Source organism: Halichoerus grypus, chromosome 8, assembly GCF_964656455.1.
Source record: "Halichoerus grypus chromosome 8, mHalGry1.hap1.1, whole genome shotgun sequence".
Lineage (NCBI taxonomy): Eukaryota > Metazoa > Chordata > Mammalia > Carnivora > Phocidae > Halichoerus > Halichoerus grypus.
Window position 1 is genome coordinate 46,230,233 of NC_135719.1, and position 20,445 is coordinate 46,250,677.

Sequence of the window (20,445 nt, forward strand, 5' to 3'; positions counted from 1 at the left end):
AATAATTTACCAGTCCTCTATTTCCTGGTATTGGGTGGTAGGTTCAAGGGTGTTTACTAAACACCTACATTTAAAAAATGGACAATGACTACAGTAATGATAATGAGCATATGTCATGAACCATACAGATGTATCCACGCTGTGCAAATCTTACACAATTTGAGCGGGGAGAGAACCTCCAAGAAAAAAAATATACCAAATACAAATATAAAATCAGGTATAAAAGTGAATTTTTTCAGAATTAGGAATCACAAATGAGAATTTTAAAAATATGGCAAATAACACAGACATCACCAAATCCAGAAGAATACCATAATGTTATTATTACGGACAATTACTGACAACTACCACACCTCAACCTACCCCCTATATTTTAACATTTCTGACTGCGTCCTCTTTGATTACCTTCTTACGCAATAAGGATTTTATAAAATCCTTTTCTAAAGAGGGGAAAGAAAGATAATTCAGTTCTCTCTCTGGCATGGGTTATCAAAATGCGTTTTGTGCTGTTGATTGGAAAAGTCGGCTTCATAGCTTGTTACTGGTAATATCACACATAAAACTTCCCCTGAAGTTTCTTGCTTATATTCCCTTGAAATTTCTTGCTTACCTGGTGCTTTATGCCTATAGGCACCTGGCCCAGCTCAGCCCTGTCATCACCGTCACCGTCACCTGCCGGATAGGTACCCATGGAGTAGGGTAACAGTAAAGTCTGCAGCTTAGTGCTGTCTCCTTCAGATTCTTCTCCATGGGCTTTCAAAGCAGGGCCCACACTCTCAATGACACCCCCCAGGGGAGCTCTAAGGCTGGGGGGTGGAGCTGACCCAGGTTCATGGACATCCTGCACTCCTAGCAAAGAACACCTAGCCTCAAAAGTGTCCAGCGGGGGCCCTGAAGCTTTGCCTGCATTAGCCCCACTGTCCACCCCCCTCTGGAACCAAGGCTGCCTCTCAGGGGTCGCTAATAACGTGATCCTCCAGCCCTGAAGCAGTGGAGGGGGCGGGGAAATTCCAGCTTGACCACATAAGCTAGGGCACAAGAGAGGCAAGACCAATGGCCTCTCCCTGTGTTTAGTGCTTGGCTATCGTTAGTCATTTACTCAACAAAAATTTAGCAAGCAGCTACTACGTGCCAGGCTCTGTGCTAGGCTCTGGGGTACCATGGTGGACCTGCGCTGCGGAGCTCCCCTACAGAGAAGATGGAAGCAGTGTAAATCTGGGCACATCTCCTTCAGGGTTTGGTGTCCCCAACTCTGGCCTTCTGGGGCCCCTGCTCTTACTCCATCAAGCTACCACGGGTCTGTTCCATGCACACTGGGTATGTTGGTTCATCTGTTTCTGCGTCCCAGGATGGGTGGACTGGAAGGCAGGTGCTGAAGGAGCTGGGTGAAGGAAGTAGAAATGGAGCATTAGTGCTGCCTTACACGCAGACCCAGACCCATGGGATTTCATCGCCGTCTCCCCAGGAAGTTGGCCACACCCCAAGTGGATCTCCCTCCCGTCCACCCCCTGGACTACAGGGAATCCCAGTGCAGGAAGCAGGGAGAAGTCTCCTGAGGGGAGAAGGAGGGTGAAAGAAGCAGCTGCATCTGGTCTTTGGGACTCAGCTCTCTGCACACTCATGACTTCATTCTCTGTGAGTGACAGTGGCGCCAGCCCAGCAGCGTCTTCTGGGTGAGTGGAGGGAAGGCTGCATATCCAGAAAGTTCAGTATGGACTCCCAGCCCTTTTGGTCGCTGCAAAACCTCTGTGCTCGCCAGGTCTGATCTTGCATTAGAGCATAAGCTCCAAGAGGGCCAGGGCTGGTCCTCACTCCCACTGAGCATCTAGGACAATTCCCCAGGATATAGCGGTACAAGATAAATATTTATCGAAGGATGGAGGGAAAGATTACACTAAGAAAATACAATGAACATGAAATTGTATTGTCAAAATGACACAGCACTAGGCTAGTAACTTTGGTTAAAATGACTTCCCGACTATAAAAAATCTGACCTCAAAAATGTGTTTTCCATTCTTCGGGAGGACCAATGCCAACTGGGTGCTATTTGAAGAGCTCTCTCCTTCGTTCATACTATTATTACCAACTCACTGTGAAAAGTTCAATTGGGGACTGGGAGAAGTGGAGAGCTGAACCGGCGGCAGAGATTGTCGAAGATGTTCTGCTCAGAAAGCAGCACATCCTCTCCCCTCTTTTAACCACTATATTTCGGATGTCCCAACCAACGCCCCGAGCAGCCTTTGTAGCACCGAACTCATCCCCACCCCACACCGAACAATCTTGATGTAACAAAGGAAGGAGGGTGGCTGTGTGTATGTGTGTGTGAGTGTGATTACGTGAGTCTGCACGTGACATCCCGGACCCCTGTCAGGTGCTCAGCACACATGTTTCGCTTGTGTCTCTGGGGAGCCCTGGAGCCAGGCCCTCCACTCTGTCATGTCCCATTTGTCAGGAGAGGGGCCGGTGCCCCACGTTCAGTGGATGTGGAATCACATAGGGATGAGCCAAACCTACAAATTTTCTGCTCGGAGGCTTCCCAGCCCTGTCTAGGTTGCCCAGACTCACATTGAAACTTCACCTCTCTGTATACCCAGCTTTATAGTTCACTTACCGAATTATCAGGCTCATACTTCCTCACCTTGACATTCACTTCCCTCTCCTTCTTCCCACATACCCAATCTACAGCTACTATCTGTCTACAGACTGTCAGTCTACTGCATGTGTCCTGGCCCCCTCTAGTCTGACATAAGATGCAATCTGATCTTGACACAGTCCCTAATCATCTTCAGAGTCCCCATATCCCCCATCCCTCCTCTACCCTTGGACATCGCCTTCATGACATCCTCATGGGTCACCTTTACCTGTTATGTCTCAACCCCACATCTCACTGCATGTTATCCCTCCAAAAGAGAGCTAGCATCACTCACTGGCTGCTGTTGTCTCCTTTCTTCTTCTGTGTTCCTGTGGGCTTATTCCTTTTCCACTAGAAAGTAAGTTCTATGAGGACAGGGTTTTGGTCTGTTTTCTTCACCAAAGTATCCCCAGTGTCAGGCATAAGGTGGGCACTCAATAAATACTATTGAGCACAAATAAATGCATGGTATGTTTGAGCAACTGGCCAGTGAATTTGGAGCTAGCTCAGTTCATCAGCTTCTGAGGCATTTTTGGAAACCCTAGTGGCTCCAGAAATGATATTATTAAAGCCCCAGGAAAGGAACATTCTACCATTACATGGTAAACAGCTTTCTCTCGTCAAAGAAAAAAAAAAGCACACCACTTCTGTCCTCCCCACCACCAACCCTGTTGAGAATTCTACCCTTTTTTAGACAAATCCACTCGGGGAGTAAGAGCATTAGAATGTGCAAGGGATCTCACTTTTGCTAGGTGCTTGTCCAGTTCCCCAGAACTGTGGTTTGCAATTTTAACTGCACATCTTAATTCCCGAGAAGTTTGCTTAAAATGTTATTCCTGGACCCTTTTCTCGGGGACTTGGTTTTAGTAGGTCTGGGATGAAGCCCAGAATCTGCATTTTTCACAATCTCCTGGGACAACTTAGAGGCAAGTGGCTCTCACATCTCATGTTGAGAGACTATATCATAGAGTTTATTATAGCAAATTAAAATTCAGCTGAGCTCAGTCAGATAAGATCTGACACAAAAGAGATTGAGGGGTGTTGGTTGATGAACCCAATATGGCGGCCTCAGACACTTTATGAGCCACAGCTGGGAAAGGGCAAATATAAAATCTGAAAGAACAGACAGACATACAGCCAGGAATAAATGCAAAAGCATGATGTGGGATTCTTGACAAAGCCGAAGACCAGGATAAGCTGAGGGATAATTCTTAAAGGAAATTGATGTCAGTATTGAGGACTTGTCCTATGAAGGACAGTATGGGCTTCAGAAGTAGAGGGATTTCTGCACTGACAGCGTTTGGGCCGTAGGATTATACCTGCACATAACTACATTGGATTCGAACACACACACTTTCTGAGGATGCACATCTGTGTCTTTCCCATGTTTAAAATGGACTAAACCATCCACAGGCCTCAAATCGATCATATCTTTTTCTCGGAAACTTTTGAGACTTCCACCCTGAGCTCCTGGGCCATAGAAGTTTGGCACCAGGAAGATTCAGCCTTTGCTTCCCCAACTCTACAAATATTGATTGGACACTTGCCTTGTGCCAAGCAGGGTACTAGGCACTGAGGAGGATACAGGAGTGTGTGAAATCAGACAAGCTCCCTGCTCTCGTGGAGGAGACAGACATTATTAACCAAATAGCCACAAAGACAAACATACAATGCACCATGACTCTGCTGTGATGGGAGGGTCCGTAGTGCTATGAGGGGGTACCCTGAATGACTGGGATTGAGCTGGACTTGGGGACACAGGGAGTGAGGTCTGAGGATAAGCAGGTGTTATCAGGTAACAGACAAAGAACAGCACTCCAGAACAGCATGTACAAAGGTCCTGCGGTGGGAGGGTGTGTGGCCACGGGGAACTGAAGGCAGGCTGGTGTGGCCTGGGCAATGACAAAGGTAGAAAACCAGAGGGTAAGTGGGAAGACCAGACAGGGCTTCGGAGTGTGAAAGTGACAATTCCCTGAAAGCAGTAAGGAGCCATTGACTGGTTTTAAAGAGGGGGACCTGGAAGAGTTGTAACACATTTACATTTCAGAAAGGGGACTCTGGCTTCCTGTGAGAAAGAGACAAGATCATCTGGGATGTAGATAGTCCTGCTGGGAGATGACTGCATGGTCCAGAGCCGTCACCAGCAGAGATAAACGGGACAAATGCTAAGGTCTTTTAAGAATGAATCCCAGGCTTTCATTAGCCCGAGTCCTCAGCCTCTGCGGCAGGGCACTGGGGTTCAGGAAAGGATGCTCAGCTCTTTGGCCCAGCTGAGAACAAAATGGGCCCTGGAAGTTGCAAGCAGTCCCCTGCTTTCTCTTCCTAAGAACCATGTCCTCTTTGGTTGAGCTCAGGCATTTTGCAAAATGGAGAGGGATGGAGGAGGGTGAAGAAGGGAGGCAAGTTCTTTAATTTCTGGGCCATTTTCCCATTTTTTGTGGGAAAGTCCCCTGCACTTATCTGCACAGATTGTCAGATTGTCTGGCAGAAACCCCAGCTGGGGCCCTTTGGGGAGAAGAAATGCATGATTCAGCCAGTAGGGTGGAGTCAGAAAGGTCTGCAATTGATGAGGGATGCTGGGGGTGAGGAGTGAGGAGTGAGGGGTCCGGGTTCCTCCCGGCTAGAGAGCTGTGGGGAGCCGGACAGAGACAGTGAGGAGGCCAGAAGGAAGCCAGCCAGGACCCCCAGGTGTGCCAAGCAGAAGGCAGGCTCCCGTGCGCCAATTCCTGGAGGCAAAGCGGCTCAGCCAGAAAGCCAAGAAATAAGATAGGACTGATTGAGTGACTGATTCAGCAGTGAGTGGGGTTGCTCTTGGTCCAGGCCCAACCTGGAAATTACAGCCCTGGCTTGCAGCTTCCGGGATAGCTACTGGAATCGGGGGCCTGTTGGTGATTGTGGTCGACAGCCACAGGGCCTTGCCTCGCCTTCCTGGGCCATGGTCATCGACGGCGGGCGGGCGGGGGGGGCTCTCGCTCCCACCCCAGCTGGAGAGCTGCAACCAGGAGAGCCCTCCCCCAGCACAGATGTTCCCAAACAGCCCATTGTGAAGATGAGCCTGGCCTCGCTGGGGCCTACAAGACAAGGATGGTGAATTCTGTCCCCGTTCACAGTGGTCGTGGAGAGGCAGGTTGGTGCGGGCGCCGTCATAGTCCGAAGGAGACGGGCAGTGGCTTTCTTACCCCAGCTTTGCCATTGCCGTGTGGCTTTGGAAGATTCACTTCCCCTTTCTGAGCCTCAGTTTCCCAACCTGGAAACGGAGACACAGAGACCGTGGTATCTGCTTTGGCTGCTAAGACTGTTGGGATGGCCAAATTTCAACACTTTGAAGAAAAGTGAGATAAGAAAGAATGTCATCATGGTGATGATATCCCATCTGCCCTTAGCCTTGCGCTCTAAGGAACCTCAACCTTATCTGAGAGATGAAGCGGAGGCTTAGGGAGCTGAAGGATCCCACTAAGGTCAGGTTGGGTGGTGAGTGGCTGAGCCAGCATTCCAGCCACACCCACCTACCAGAAGACCAAGGCTTGCTCCCCGCCCTACAGCTGCCTGTGGGTTCCTCAGGAGCCATTTGCGTTTAAAGAGTTTTTGTTTGTTTATTTGTTTGTTTGTTTTAAATAGGAGCCTCGGAATTCTGAACCAGAGACAACGTGTTGTTGCCTTGTTAGTTTTCAGATTTAAAAAGTAAGCAAGATGGCAAGGATCAGCTCATAGCAACCTCTCCGTGAACTCCAACCAAATAAAATATCTGGAGATTTGGCCCCGCAAATCCCTGAAACAGGAGCAGCGAGGTTAGGGCTGGGTGGGTTTTTTGCAGAGCTCCCCAAGTAGCAGGAACTTGAGAGAGATGAGGTGTTTCCCCCACTTCCATCTTACAGATAAGGAGAGTAGGTCCCGGGAAAGGAGGGACCAGCACGGTGTCGTCACTAGTCCAGTTAGAGGCAGAGCTAGGCCGAGAACTTGAGTCTCCCTTAGACTCCACACGATGATCTTTCCAAAATAGCAGCTGCCTGTGAAGTCATCAGAAGTGACCGGGTGATCTCAGGAAGTGAGAGGTGATGCTTTCAAGGAGCCCTTCAGCAAGTCATAGGGGACTTGTCCCTGCTGAGGTGCTAAGCGCTGCGTAGACAGAGGTTCAAGGCCCATGCTCACCCCTCGGGGGTCTCATCGAACTGTCCATCCTCATCCCTCAAGCTCCTCTTTGATGACCCCTCAACTCCCCAGCTCCATCTTTGTGCTCTAGCCGGGTGGGCTCCTCACCACCAGCTACCCCATCCTCCCACCCCTCCTGATCTCCTGCCTCAGTTTCCCCCACTCCTGCCTCCTTTCCATGTATCCAGGTTTTACTCTTCTTTTAAGGGCCTCATTCTGCCTGCTCCACGAAGCTTACCCCAGGTTCTCTCTCTCCCTTCTCGGAGCCATGATAATAATCATTCCCAGAGTAGCCAACATTTCCTGAGGTTTTGTACCTGCTGAGTGCTATGCTAAGAGATCACCTCAGGTAAATCCTCGGGCATTATCACTCATTTTTATCCCCATTGTGAAGGGAGAGAGGATACAGGCATCTGGAGAGTTGAAGTAACTTGCTCAAGGTCATGAAGCTTGTCCGTGAGAAAGCTGGGGCACTAGCCGGGGCCTCGCTCTCACCATTGGGCTACACGGCTCAGAGGATGGGGCTGCAGCTCATTCTGTCTCTACCAACCCCTGGGCAGCTTCTTACACCCTGTCTTGCTGATATCCATTTCCTGTGGGTAGTCCTGTCTGACCAGCTAGAGGGGACCTCTCAGGGCAAGAACAGGTAAATGCCTGCTCATTTCACTCTCCCTAGTTCTGGGGGAAATAGGCAGAGTTGGCTCTCAGAAAAGACCATCCTTACTTGCCTCACCTTCCCGAGAAGGACTCTGCGCTGCTGAGAGACAGGCAGACTTCTGTCAGCCAGGCCCTTCCACTAGAAGGTTCCCTGCGTTCCCAGAAGACAGGGTCCTTTTCCCTAGTAGCGGAGTAAGTGGGCTCCTTCCATCCAGTGCGGTAAAAGCGTCCCTGGTCAGCTGTCTGTGATATCCCCTCCTTTTCTTTCCTCCTTCCTTGCCTTCCCCCTCTCTGATCGCCTCCGAGCATTTCCAAGGACCTCGCCCCGCTGTCTTCTCTGAAGTCGCCAGCTCCTCGCCGCCTGTGGCCCAGGATCCCCACTTCCATCTGTGAGTCTGGATGCCGCTCGGAACAGGCTCATGCCTGCCATGGAGCAGAGGTGGTGGCCTCTCCCAGCTCCCTGGGTACTTCCCCGGACGGGATGTGACCAGCATCTCACCATCACATTACAGGATTGTAAGTGTGGAGGGTGCTGGCGGCCTCAAGGACATGCTCCCCAAGAACCCTCAGAGACAGAATGGCACCCCTGTCAGCAAGACTGAGCCACATCCTGACGGCAAGTCTAAAGAAAGACTGTGGGGGTCCGATGGGGAGGGCCTGGCCAATGACAGAAGACACGTCCAGAACAATCCCGTCAGTACCTGGGAATGCAAAGAGAGGAGTCCCTGGCCTTTGGACTGGCAGCACGTTCACGCACAGGACAAATTCATTTCATTCAATCTCTAGCCATTCCCCGGAACATGAGTTTCCGTGGCATTTATCACAATGTATAACTTTATTTCTAGCTGCGTGCTTAGCTGTTTTTGTCCTGCTTCCACAGTGAGGCAGTCAGCTCTGCTCTGTTCCACGCTGTGTCCCCAGCGCTCACCACGGCACTTGACAAATGTGTGTTGGCTGAATGCAGGACATGTCATCCCTGTTGAGACAAGGACTGCAGAAGCTGTGTCAATACACAGTGAGGATGCCAAGCTCACTGGCAAGGCCATCCAGGCGTGAGAGGCATGGTCACCCTGTCCTCACTAGCGAGCGCCCTGAGCCGCTTCCTGCGGGAGACGAGAGCCCCTCTTCAGGAAGAGAATGTGGGCACACTGACGTAAGGACTTAGTTCTACTTGCCAATTAACAATGTAGTGTTCAAGTGTATCTATGAAGTTGGTATGTTTAATTCATGAGAACCCGCCCCTCCCCACTAAGGCGGAGTGGGTAGGAGCCCAGCCAAAGCCAACGGTTGCAGGTGTCTGGTGTGCCCGGCTGAGAGTCCATGTGATGAGCGCCCCCTTGAGGCCTTGAGGAGATGGCCAGCCTGGATTCCTTCAATGGTCAGCGTGGGAGACCTCCTTTCCCCTTGAAAGTCGTCCACATCAAGGTGCCCCAGTTTGGGAACGTCATCCGATCTGTGCCTAAGAGCTGCTTCTACTCTTCTGTCACCTCCACAGAGCTGGAGACCCCCTGGGCAAAGAGGTCTCTGAGAGATGCCCTCATCCAACTCCCGCAGTGTATTTGTCTTTATGATGACATAGATCATACATCCAAGAGTGCACTTGTGTTTAGTTTATAAAATCATAAAAATGAACACCGTGTACATACCATCCAAATTAAGGAATAACCCATTACCAACGCTTTCGAACTGCCCACCCCCATTTCCTGTAATAACCACCCCTGCTGAATGCACACACACCAGAGGCAAGCATGTCTTGATTTGGGGTTAGCCAGTCTTTACTTTTGAAACTGGTTTTACCACCTAATATGTATTTTCCTTATTGAGTTGTAATTCACATAGCATAAAGTTTACCCTTTTAACGTTAACAATACAGTTCAGTATATTTACATGGTTGTGCAACTGTCACCACTATTTTCATCATCCCCCAAAGAAACCCTCTACCAGTTAGCAGTCACTCCCCATTCCAGCTTCCCCATCACCCCTAGAAACCACTAATCTGCTTTCTGTCTCTATAGATTTTTCTATTCTGGATATTTTGTCTAAAGAGAATCGTACAATAAGTGACGTTTTATGCCTGGCCTTTCTCACTCAGGGTAACATTCTCAAGGCTTATCTGTGTTGTAGCATATGGCAGTATTTCACTTCTTTTTATGGGCGAACAGTGTTGCGTTGTATGGATATATCACATTCTGTTTATCTGTCCATCAGGTGGTGATGAATATTTGTGTTGTTTCCTCTTTATGGCTATTATGACCGATGTTGTTATGAACATGAGTGTACAAGTTTTTGTGTGAACATCTGTTTTCACTTCTCTTTGATACACACCTAGGAGTGGGATTTCTGGGTCACAAGGTAACCCTATGTTTAATCATTTGAGGATCTGTCAAACTGTCTTTCAAAGCGTCTGCAGCATTATACCACCAACAGTGTGGGTGTTTCAATTTCTCTCCATCTCCTCTAACACTTGCTATTGTCTGTCTTTTTCATTACAGCCACTCTAGGACCTGTGAAGTAGTATCTCATTATGACCTTCATCTGCATTCCTTAATAACCAGTGACGTTGAGCATCTTTTCATGTACTTACTGGTCATGTGTGTATCTTTTCTTTTTTTCTTTAGAGACAAGAGAGAGCAGTAGGGGGGAGGGCAGAGGGAGAGGGCAGTGCGGAGCCTGATGCAGGACTCGATCTCATGACCTCAAGATCATGACCTGAGCCGAAACTAAGAGTCGATGCCTAACCGACTGAGCCACCCAGGCATCCTGGGTGATATGTATTTTTAAAGAATGAATTTCCACATGCAAAAGAATGAAGTTGCACTCCTGTCTCACACTGCATGCAGAAATTAACTCAAAAAGGATCAAAGACCTAAAATAAGAGCTCAAACTATAAAACTCTTAGAAGAAAACCTGTGTAGATCTTCATGACCTTGGAATGACCTTAGTAAATGATTTCTTAGACATGACACCAAAAGTACAGACAACAAAAGAAAGAGTAGAGAAACTGAGCATAATCAAGATTAAAACTTTTTGTGCCTGCCAGGACACCATCAAGAAAGTGAAAAGGCAACCTACATATGGGAGAAAACTTTTACAAATTCTGTATTTGACAAAGAACTTGTATCTAGAAGATGTAAAGACCTATTGCAGTTCAATAATAAAAAAGACAAATAACAAAACAGGCAAAGTTGGGGCACCTGGGTGGCTCAGTCCATTGAGTGTCCAACTCTTGGTTTTGGCTCAGGTCGTGATCTCAAGGTGATGAGATCAAGCCCCACATTCGGCTCCATGCTCATTGTGGAGTCTGCTTGAATTTCTCTCTCCTTCTCCCTCTGCCCCTCTCTCCCACCCCGCACACACTCTCTCTCTCAAATAAATAAATCTTTAAAAAATAAAAATAAAAACAGGCAAAGGATCTGAATCTTCTACTGATAGACATTTGAGTTGTTTCCAATTTGGGACTGTTAAAAGAGTTCTTCCGTGAACATTTTGTACACAAGCACAAAAATGTCTTTATTTAACAGTGGAATTCGAGTCATAGGGTTTCTACATATTCAACCCTACTAGGTAATGGTAAACTGTTTCCAAATAATTTCATCAACTTATATGTCCACCAGCAGTGGAAGAGGGCTTCATGGCTCTATATCCTTACCAATACTTGGTACTATCAGACTTTTTACTTTTTGCCTATCTTGTGAATGTATAATCGTATCTTGCTTTAACTTGCAGTTCTTTGATGACGGTTGAAGTTGAGCCTTTTTTCCTACACTCATACACTATTTATATTTCTATGTCCATGACATCCCAATTCACATTTTTTTTTTTTTTTGCCCAGTTTTCAATCATTTGTCATTTTGTACTCGATTCGTAATTATATATTCTGGATGCTATTCAATACCTCGTTAGTTTTACTTGTTGCAATTACCCTCTGCTGGTTTGTGGGTTTGTCTTTTAACTCCCTTTATGGTGTCTTTCGATGAACAAAAATTCTTAATTTTAACGTAGCTAAATTTATCAATCTTTGTCTTTATGGTTTGTACTTATTATGTCTTGCTGGAGAAATCTTGCCCTCCTCTGAGGTCCTAAAGATATTCTCTTATATTATCTTCCAATAGTTTTTATAGTTTTTTTCATTTTACATTTAAGACTTTATTCCATCTGGAGTTGATTTTTGTATATTGTGTAAGTTGGGGGATTTAGTTTCATTTTTTTCCATATGGATAACCAATTGTCCTCGTGCCACAGATCTGCAATGTCTGGTCTGTCATAAATCAAGTTTCTGCATATGTGAGGGCTTATTTCTGGGCCCTGTATTCTGTTTCATCCCTATGCTAATATCACATTGTCTTAATTATCGTATCATTATGATAAAGCCTGATATCTGGCATCATAAGTTTACCATCTGGTTTGTTGGGGATTTTAAAATCAGAGTGTCTTGGCTAGTCTTGACTTTTTTGATCTTTCTATACATTTGAGAATCAGATTGTTAAATTCTAAAAAAAAAAATACTTTTGGGATTTGAATTGGAATTATATTGAATTTACATACCAACTTAAAAGACCTGACATCATGAAATTATAATTTATTATTGTTTCTTTTGTAGCTAATGCTGTTTGTGTCTGTTTAAGAAACTGTTGCCTATTGCAAGGTCATGAAAATGTTCTCTAGTGTTTTCTTCTATCATTTTGTCATTATTTTTAAACTTTTTTGCTTTTCACATTTAGATCTGCAATCCCTCTGGATTCAGTTTTTGCATTTCAGCTAGTGGGCCAAATATATTTTTTTACATGTGAATAGCCCATCAACCTACCACCATTTATGAAAAGCAAGTCATTCTTATACTACATTAGAGTGTCACCTTTATCATAAATCAAGTGACAGAATATGTGTGGATCAGTTAATAGATTCTAATCCATTTCATTATTCTGTTTGTATGTGAACCGTGCTGTTTTAACCACAATAGCTTTATGACAGGTCTTGTTAGCTAGTAGTGAAAGTCCTCCAGCTTAGTTTTTCTTGAAGATTGTTTTAAATATTTTAGGTCTTTTACATTTTCATACGAATTTTAGAATTAACTTGTTTATGCTCACCAAATACACACACACACACACACACACACACACACACACACACACACACAGATTTTTTTCTGGAATTACATTGACTTTATAGATTAATTTGAGAAAACTGACATTTTCACAATATTAAATCTTTAAATCCATAAACATAGTTTATTCCTCCCCCCTTTACAGGAGGAGTATATTCTGTTTCAGCATTTTTCCCCAGTAATATTTTGTAGTTTTTGCCACAGGAAACTTGCACATATTTTGTGAGGTTTATTCCTAGGTGCTCAATGTTTCTTGGTATTATTAGAAACTGTCTTTTAAATTCTATTTCCTACTTATTTCTTGTATAGAAAAATAACACAAAATTTTAGTACTGACTTTATAAACAATGACCTAGTGAAATTCACTTATTAATTCTAGTAGTTTGTAGATTGTTTTTGGGTTTTCTAGGCACAAATTAATGTTATTTGCGAATAAAAAATGTTTTACTTCTTCCTTTCCAATCCATGTGTCTTTTATTTCTTTTTCTTGCCTCATTGCCCTTGGTAGAATGTCCAGTACAATGTTGAAGACATGTAATAGTAGGCATCCTTGTCTTCTTCCTAATCTCAGGCGGAAAGTGGTCATTATTTTATATTGATATTATAATATCAATATTAGAAATTATATTAAGCAATTATATAACAGCAAGATATTAAGCATGATGTTTCCTATAGATTTTTTGCAGATACTCCATAATGGTTTAATAATGTTCCCTTCTATTTATAGTTTGATATGAGATTTTATAAATGGATGTTAACTTTTATCAAATGCATTTTCTGAATCTATCAAGATGATCATATTATTTTTTTCCTTTCTTTTGTTAATATTGTGAATTACACTAATTGATTTTCTAATGTTAACCCAAACTTGCATTCCCAGAATAAATCCCAAATATCATAATGTGCTAGCTTTTTAAATATGTTGCCAGATTTTATTGACTAGCATTTTGATAAGGATTTTTGCAACTATATTCATGAAAGATGCTGATTTTTACTTTTCACTTTTTGCGGTCTTTGCCAGGTTGCAATATCAAAGTGATGCTGGCCTTATGAAAAGTGTAAGAAGTGTTCCTTATTTTGATGTTTTCTGGAAGATTTGTGAAATTGGCATTCTTTCTTCCTTAAGTGTTTGGAAGAATTCACTAGTAAATTCATTTATTCCCAGAGTTTTCTTTCTAGGGAGGTTTTTGATAATCAGTTAAATGACTTTAATAGAGGGGTGCCTGGGTGGCTCAGTTGTTAAACGTCTGCCTTTGGCTCAGGTCATGATCCTGGGGTCCTGGGATTGAGCCCTAAGTCGGGCTCCCTGCTCAGTAGGGAGTCTGCTTCTCCCTCTCCTTCTGCCCCTCCCTCCCACCCCTGTGGGCATGCTGTCGCTCTCTCTCACATAAATAAAATCTTTTTTAAAAAGTCTTTAATAGATATTAGGTTATTCTGATTTTCCATTTCTTCCACCAAAGTTGATAAATTGTATTTTTTAAAAACTTTGTCCTCTAAATTTTCTAATTTATTCAAAAAATTGTTCATAATATATTATTTTTTAATATCTATAAGATCCATGGGAGTGTCTATATTTTTGTTTCTGATATTGGCAGTTGTGTTTTCTCTCTCTCTTTTTTTCTTGATTAGACTTGCTAAGGAGTTGTTAACACATTAATCTTTTCAAAAAACAAAGTTTAGGGTCTGTTGATTTTTCCCATTGTCCAGTTACTTTCTATTTTATTAACTTCTGCCTCTACCTTTAGTTTTTCCATCTGCTTTATTTAAGGTCATCCTGCTGAACTTCTTAATACCTAGGTTAGACACAGCATATTACATTTTAGCCTGTTTTTCTTCTCTAAGGAAATAGTTTAAAGCTAGAAATTATAAATTTTGTACATAATAGTTTCATTATTGTTCAGTTATAAGTATTTTAATTTCTGTTGTGATTGTGTCATTGACCTATGAATTACTTAGTAGTACAGTATATTTAGATTTAAATTCAATGTGTGGGTTTTTTTCTAACAATCTTTTGGTTATTTATTTCTAACTCCATTGCATTGTGTTTAGAGAATATGACCTGTATGATACCAATTTTTTTGAAACATTTGAGATGAGTTTTGCAACCTCCTATAAATTTATCATAAATATTTCTCCTATGTGTACTTGATAGTTCCTATATTCTTTGTTCAGTATAATGTTCTATATATGCCCATTAGATCAAAATTTGCATATTATGCTATTACTGAGTCTTAACAGTTTTTTACTCGATAGATAATAGTAAAGCATATTAAAAATTTCTCACTATAAGGTCTATTTGTCTATTTTTTCATTGTAGATCTATGAATTTTAGCTTTTACCTTTTGAGGATGTTACTATATGCATATAAAGTTAGAATTTCATATTTTATTTGTCAATTTTTCTACTTATCCTTATATACTATCCCTCTTTAATTGTAAAATACTTTTGATCTTAAAGTTCATTTTTTGTCTTTTATTGATATAAACATTCCAGATTTAGTTTGGTTAGTATTGCCCAGCACATCTTTTTTCCCATGCTGAGACTTTCAATCTTCCATTGTTCCTTGTTTTACATATGACTATAGTAAACACCTTATGATATGATGGACATTTTCCTTTTAACCCAGTCTGACAACTTTTCTCTTTTACCTTGAGTTTTGTCTATTTACCCTTATTGTGCTTACTGATGTATTTGAATTTATTACTAATATTTCATTACATACTATTTCTTTTTCCTGCTTTTTTGGTCTTCTTTTTCCACTAACTTTTTTTGGCCATCTTTCTCATTTATTGGGTTTTTCCTCTTTCTCTTTACTTAGAAGTTGTACGTTCTTTGTCTGTTTAGTGACTGTCCTAGTTATCATGAGATGCAGATTGAGCTTAACACCTGCAGAAGATATTACCTGCCTTCCTACCAGGTAATATAAAGGTCTTAGAATGTTTTAATTCCAATGGTCTCCTCCCAATTCATTTGTTATTGTTGTTCAGTATTCTAGTTTTACCTTGTTTCTTCCCCTACATAAATTAGTCAATATTATTGATATTTTATGCAGACTACTTGCCTGCATCTTTACAAGTATCTTTGCCCATCATTACCTTTTGCACTTTCAATTTTCCATCTGGGACTATTTTCCTTCCTGCCTGAAGCACATACTTTATCGTTGCCTTTAGGGAAGATTTTTGGGGATAAACTCAGTGTTTGTCAGAAAATGTCTTATTTTATTCTAATTCTTCAAGGATAGTTTTGCTAGGTATAAAATTCTATGTTCGTGGTCATTTTCTCTCAACTCATGCTTTTCTGTTAAAACATCAGCAATCCATCTAATTGTCTTTGGTCTCTGGCTGCTTTGACAATATTTACTGTATGTCTAGGTGTGTGCATGCGTGTATGTGTATGTGTTTACTCGTGGAATCTGCTAGATTTTCTGGATACATGGTTTAGAAGCTTTCAACAATTCTGGGACATTATTAGTATTTCTTTCTTAAAACATCTCCTCTGGGGGCGCCTGGGTGGCTCAGTCATTAAGCGTCTGCCTTCAGCTCAGGTCATGATCCCAGGGTCCTGGGATCGAGCCCCGCATCGGGCTCCCTGCTCAGCGTGAAGCCTGCTTCTCCCTCTCCTGCTCCCCCTGCTTGTGTTCCCCTCTCTCGCTGTGTCTCTCTCTGTCAAATAAATTAATTAATTAATTAAAAAAAAATTAAAAAAAAACAAAACATCTCCTCTGCATTTTCTCTTTACCTCTTTCTGGAAATCAATTCAAAATATATTAAAACATTTCACTCTGTCCTCCATGTCTCTTAACACCTCCTTCTTTTTCATATTTTCTAGCTCTTTGGGTCCACATTTGGCTAGTTCTTTGAAACCATTTTCCAATTTACAAATTTTCCACTCAGTGTCCAATCTGCTCATTAACCCATTCATTTGAGTTTTTAGTTTTACTTCTTATATTTTTCAATTCTCAATCTACTTGACTCTATTTCAAACCTGCTTATTTCTTGCTCATATTTATAAGATATTTTTTATTTCTTTCAATGTGTGAAACCTAGTTTTTCCATATGCTAATTTCAGAATATGAAGTCTTTGCAGATCTGCTTTTTGTTGTTTCCATTGACCCTTCCTTTTGGTATCTTATTTCCTCGTGTATTTTGTTTCATTTTGTTTTTACTGTGAGTTTCTCCTTTTCTTTGGAAGTTTATTTGTAGAATTCTTTGAGGGTTGGATTTAAGTTTAGTTCCTTCAGAAATTATTTATATTTGTTTCTTCTAATGTAGGACCAGTTAAAATTAAATTCTCCACTTGAGGTTTTTGGGCCACACTGAGTATGAACTTGGACTGGAAACTCACATAAAGGTCAGCTTATAGTTTTGAATTTTTAGAGTTTTTTTTCCCCTCTCCATCCACAGTTTAGATTTTTTAAAGACTAGTTTCCACGCTTTGCCCTCTTTGCAGAGTTCATTTCTTATTCAATTCCACTGAAGACAAAGCTTCTTAGAGATGTCTTAGGTTTATGCAAACAGCTCTCCTATTAGATTTTCTACCTTGGGTGGCCCCTAGGTCTTCTGTTCTGTTCCCTGCTTCTGTAAAACCATGAAACAGAAGCTCAAGATCTCCAAATTTTGACATAAACCCACAGTTCAAAGGAGAGCTTTGGTACCAATTCATATTCAAGGATTTGGGGTTTCACCTCATTTGTGATTCCTTACCTTTATGCCAGCTTAGCAGTGCAGTTGAAAATATTTTTTCCTTCTTTAGACAGCACTGTGCACTCTTTCATCTGGTAGCGTGGTTCATGGTCTGCCATCATGCAGGAAAAAGAAGTCTCCATCACTTCACAAAAGAGGAGCCTAAGGCCTAGAGAGAAGAAGCCAGCTCACAGCCACGTAGATGCTGGCATTGTTAGAGGAGCTAAATGAGTCCACGGAGAGTACTACTCATAGAAGGATTCCTGGGCCAGGGCTGACCTGGCAGATTACTCAGCATGGCCACTGTGGGCAGCATGGCCACTGTGGGCAGCGTGGCTGGGAGAAGTCTCTGATTTATGGTGAAGGGGGTCAAGTGTCCCCAGCACCCTTCTATCCTCTTCTTCCCTTACCATACTTGTGTCCCATTGTGCACACCATCAGCTTCCACTTCATAAGAGGATGGCATGGGACATAACAGAAGGCTAAGGCCAGTCTAGCTGGAGATGGAATCATGAGCTTCATCCCAATTATGGTCCACCCCCGAAAATACTCTGTGTTCCTTCTAGCATAATCTATTGGCACTTATTGGGTTTTGGCTGGCCTCCTTTGACTCCCTGCCTCACACTCAGAAGCAGCCACCTCATGTCTAGCCTTTGATCCTCTGGTACCCAGCCAGATATTGGCCTGGGTGCCTGGGGAGGAAATACCAGCCTTAGGGAGTGAAGTGCCACCTTTGGCTCCCAAACACTCCACTGCATTTGCTTTCCAGTCTCTGCCCCAGAAAGAGCGAGTAGAAGAAACTTGAACAGAATTGAGCACACAGGCTCATTACCTTCATCTTCTTGAGAGCTCATAACTTATTTACTGAATGTTTCCTTTACATTAGGCCCTGTGCTACACTCTAGCATGCACTCACTCATCTAATTCTCAAGCAACCCTGGAGTTAAGAGAGGTCAACCCCCTTACCCAAGGTCCCCTCTTGGTAAATGGTGCTGGGATTCAAACTGGGTCAGACTGTTTGATTTCAGAGACCATGATCATGACCCCCTCATAACAATTTATAACCCGAAGTGATCTTTTGGATAATTGGATACAATCCTTTCATTTTGCAGAAGAGGAAACTGAGACTCAGGGAAGGAAAGCAATCAGCCCAAGGTTGCACAGCTTGCCAGTGGCAGTGCCAGGCTTACGTGATTTTCCTCTTGATGAAATATTCCTCAAATAAGTGAAAGCAGAACTTGGATGCTTTCACTGATGAAAAGAACCTGGTTTTCCTCCAGGGAGAAGGGAGAGCATTGGCCAGGGGAGAGTCTCCCAACATTGCTCCTTGTGAAACACTGACCCCAGCCAGACTCCAGATACAGTATCAAGAGAGCCCAGCACCAGGAGCTCTCTTTCACATCTCCTATACACCAAGCTGGAGGAAGAGGCAAATTCCCTGCCTCATTCTTTGGGTTCTCCCCCAGCTGCCAACCCAGCTGCCTGCCTGCCACCTACCCACAGGGCTGTGGTCAGGCCAGCCTGGGAAGTATCGGATGTTGCTGGGTTTCCATCTTCCCATCCAGCCTCGGAAGGCCCCCTCCCAGATCTTTGGACAGCAAGCAGATTTGGAGAAAAGTGCAAAGTTGGCTCTCCTTTATGACATCCTGTGGAGCACCAAGCATGGAATAAAAAATAGAGCCGCCAAGCTATGGCACAATCTAATTTAAAATGAGAGCCTAATTTGAGGAAAAGTGAACAAGGTATGCCAATCTCCAAAGACAGACAAAGGGGCAAGCTACAACTTTTCTTTCTCCTGGGTTTTGTTGTTTTAATTGCTGTTGTTTCATATCACTTCCTTCCTGGAGGAAAATATCTGAAGAGGCCAGTCCCTGCCTAGAGTAGTGTGTAATGTAGACCAGAATGAGGGGTGTAGTGTGTATACGGGGTGGGAGAAGGCCAGTAGGGGCCAGTTAGGGAAGAGTGGTGGTCCTGTGGAGTAGGGGTCTCATGAGACATAGTGTTTAATAAAAACAATATTTTCGGGTAGAGCTGGAGGGAACCTCCCCAAACCACCTTGCCCAACACCCTTGTTCTACAAATGAAGAAACTAAGGTCCGGTCCGGGGAAGGGACCAGCCTGGGATCCCACCACCAGTGAGTGACAGCTATGGTTCAGGAGCCAGAAACAGAAAGTCTTGGCTTTTTTGAAGCCTATCAATTGTCAGCCAGGAACCCCAATGGGAAACTCCTCTCCAGTGTGGACCACAGGGGTCATCAGCCCCAACCATCATGGGGGAAGGAACAGGAGATATTTCGATGGGCTGCCTTGGGGCATATTCCCAGGCTCTTTGCAACCCACATCCTACCTCCAGCGGTTCTTACCTTGGTTTGTCCTTGGCACTGACTGCTTGTGGCATAGCGTCCATCACATTGTAAAGCACCCATCCCATGTCTTTTTCTTCCATCAGACTGTGAGCTTCTAAAAGCCATCTTCGTAGTGCCAGGACCATGCTTATAGTAGGTGCTCAATAAATGTTTGTTGAATGAATGAGCAAATAAGTGGATGGATGCACGTATGTTTAGATGAATGGATGGATAAACTAACTCGTATTTTCCCGATGAACAAGATTTCAGTTCAGTGTTGTAGAAAGTTCCCAGTATCTAGAAAAAAAGGTGGATGGTTAAGTCTGAGTTCACTGCTTACCAGCCATATGACCTTCTGCAACTCACGCAACCCATGCCTGGCACTTGGCAACAACTGGACTCACCAAGTGCCAGTCCCTGTATAAAATGCTCACCTCACATTGCCTCATTCAAAGCTCATAAATAACCAATGAATTAAGCGCTATTATTCCTATTTTAAGATAAAGAAACAAAGGTGCAACCAGGTTAAGAAACAGTGATATAAACCTTGAAATTAAGGTTCAATATCATGTGCTGCTTAATACCTGGTGAAATTAAGGGGGCCCCAAATGGCCTAAGGACCAGCTCCACTCTCCCCTCTGCTCTCATGGATAAGCTTCTCTAGCCAATTCTTCTTATCAGACAGGCCAGGTGCAGTTCTTACTTATCTCTGAATAGCATGTTTCAGTTCCTTGCCAGACCACAGAATTATATAAATAAGCCAATCGTTGTGAAGTAGGAGGCACCATCTTGAGGCTACAAAGCCTGCCTCCCTCAGTCCCCAGTTGTTCACCCTGCTCCTGAGTGAGATCCCCTGTGGCCCTCATGGTGTTGGTA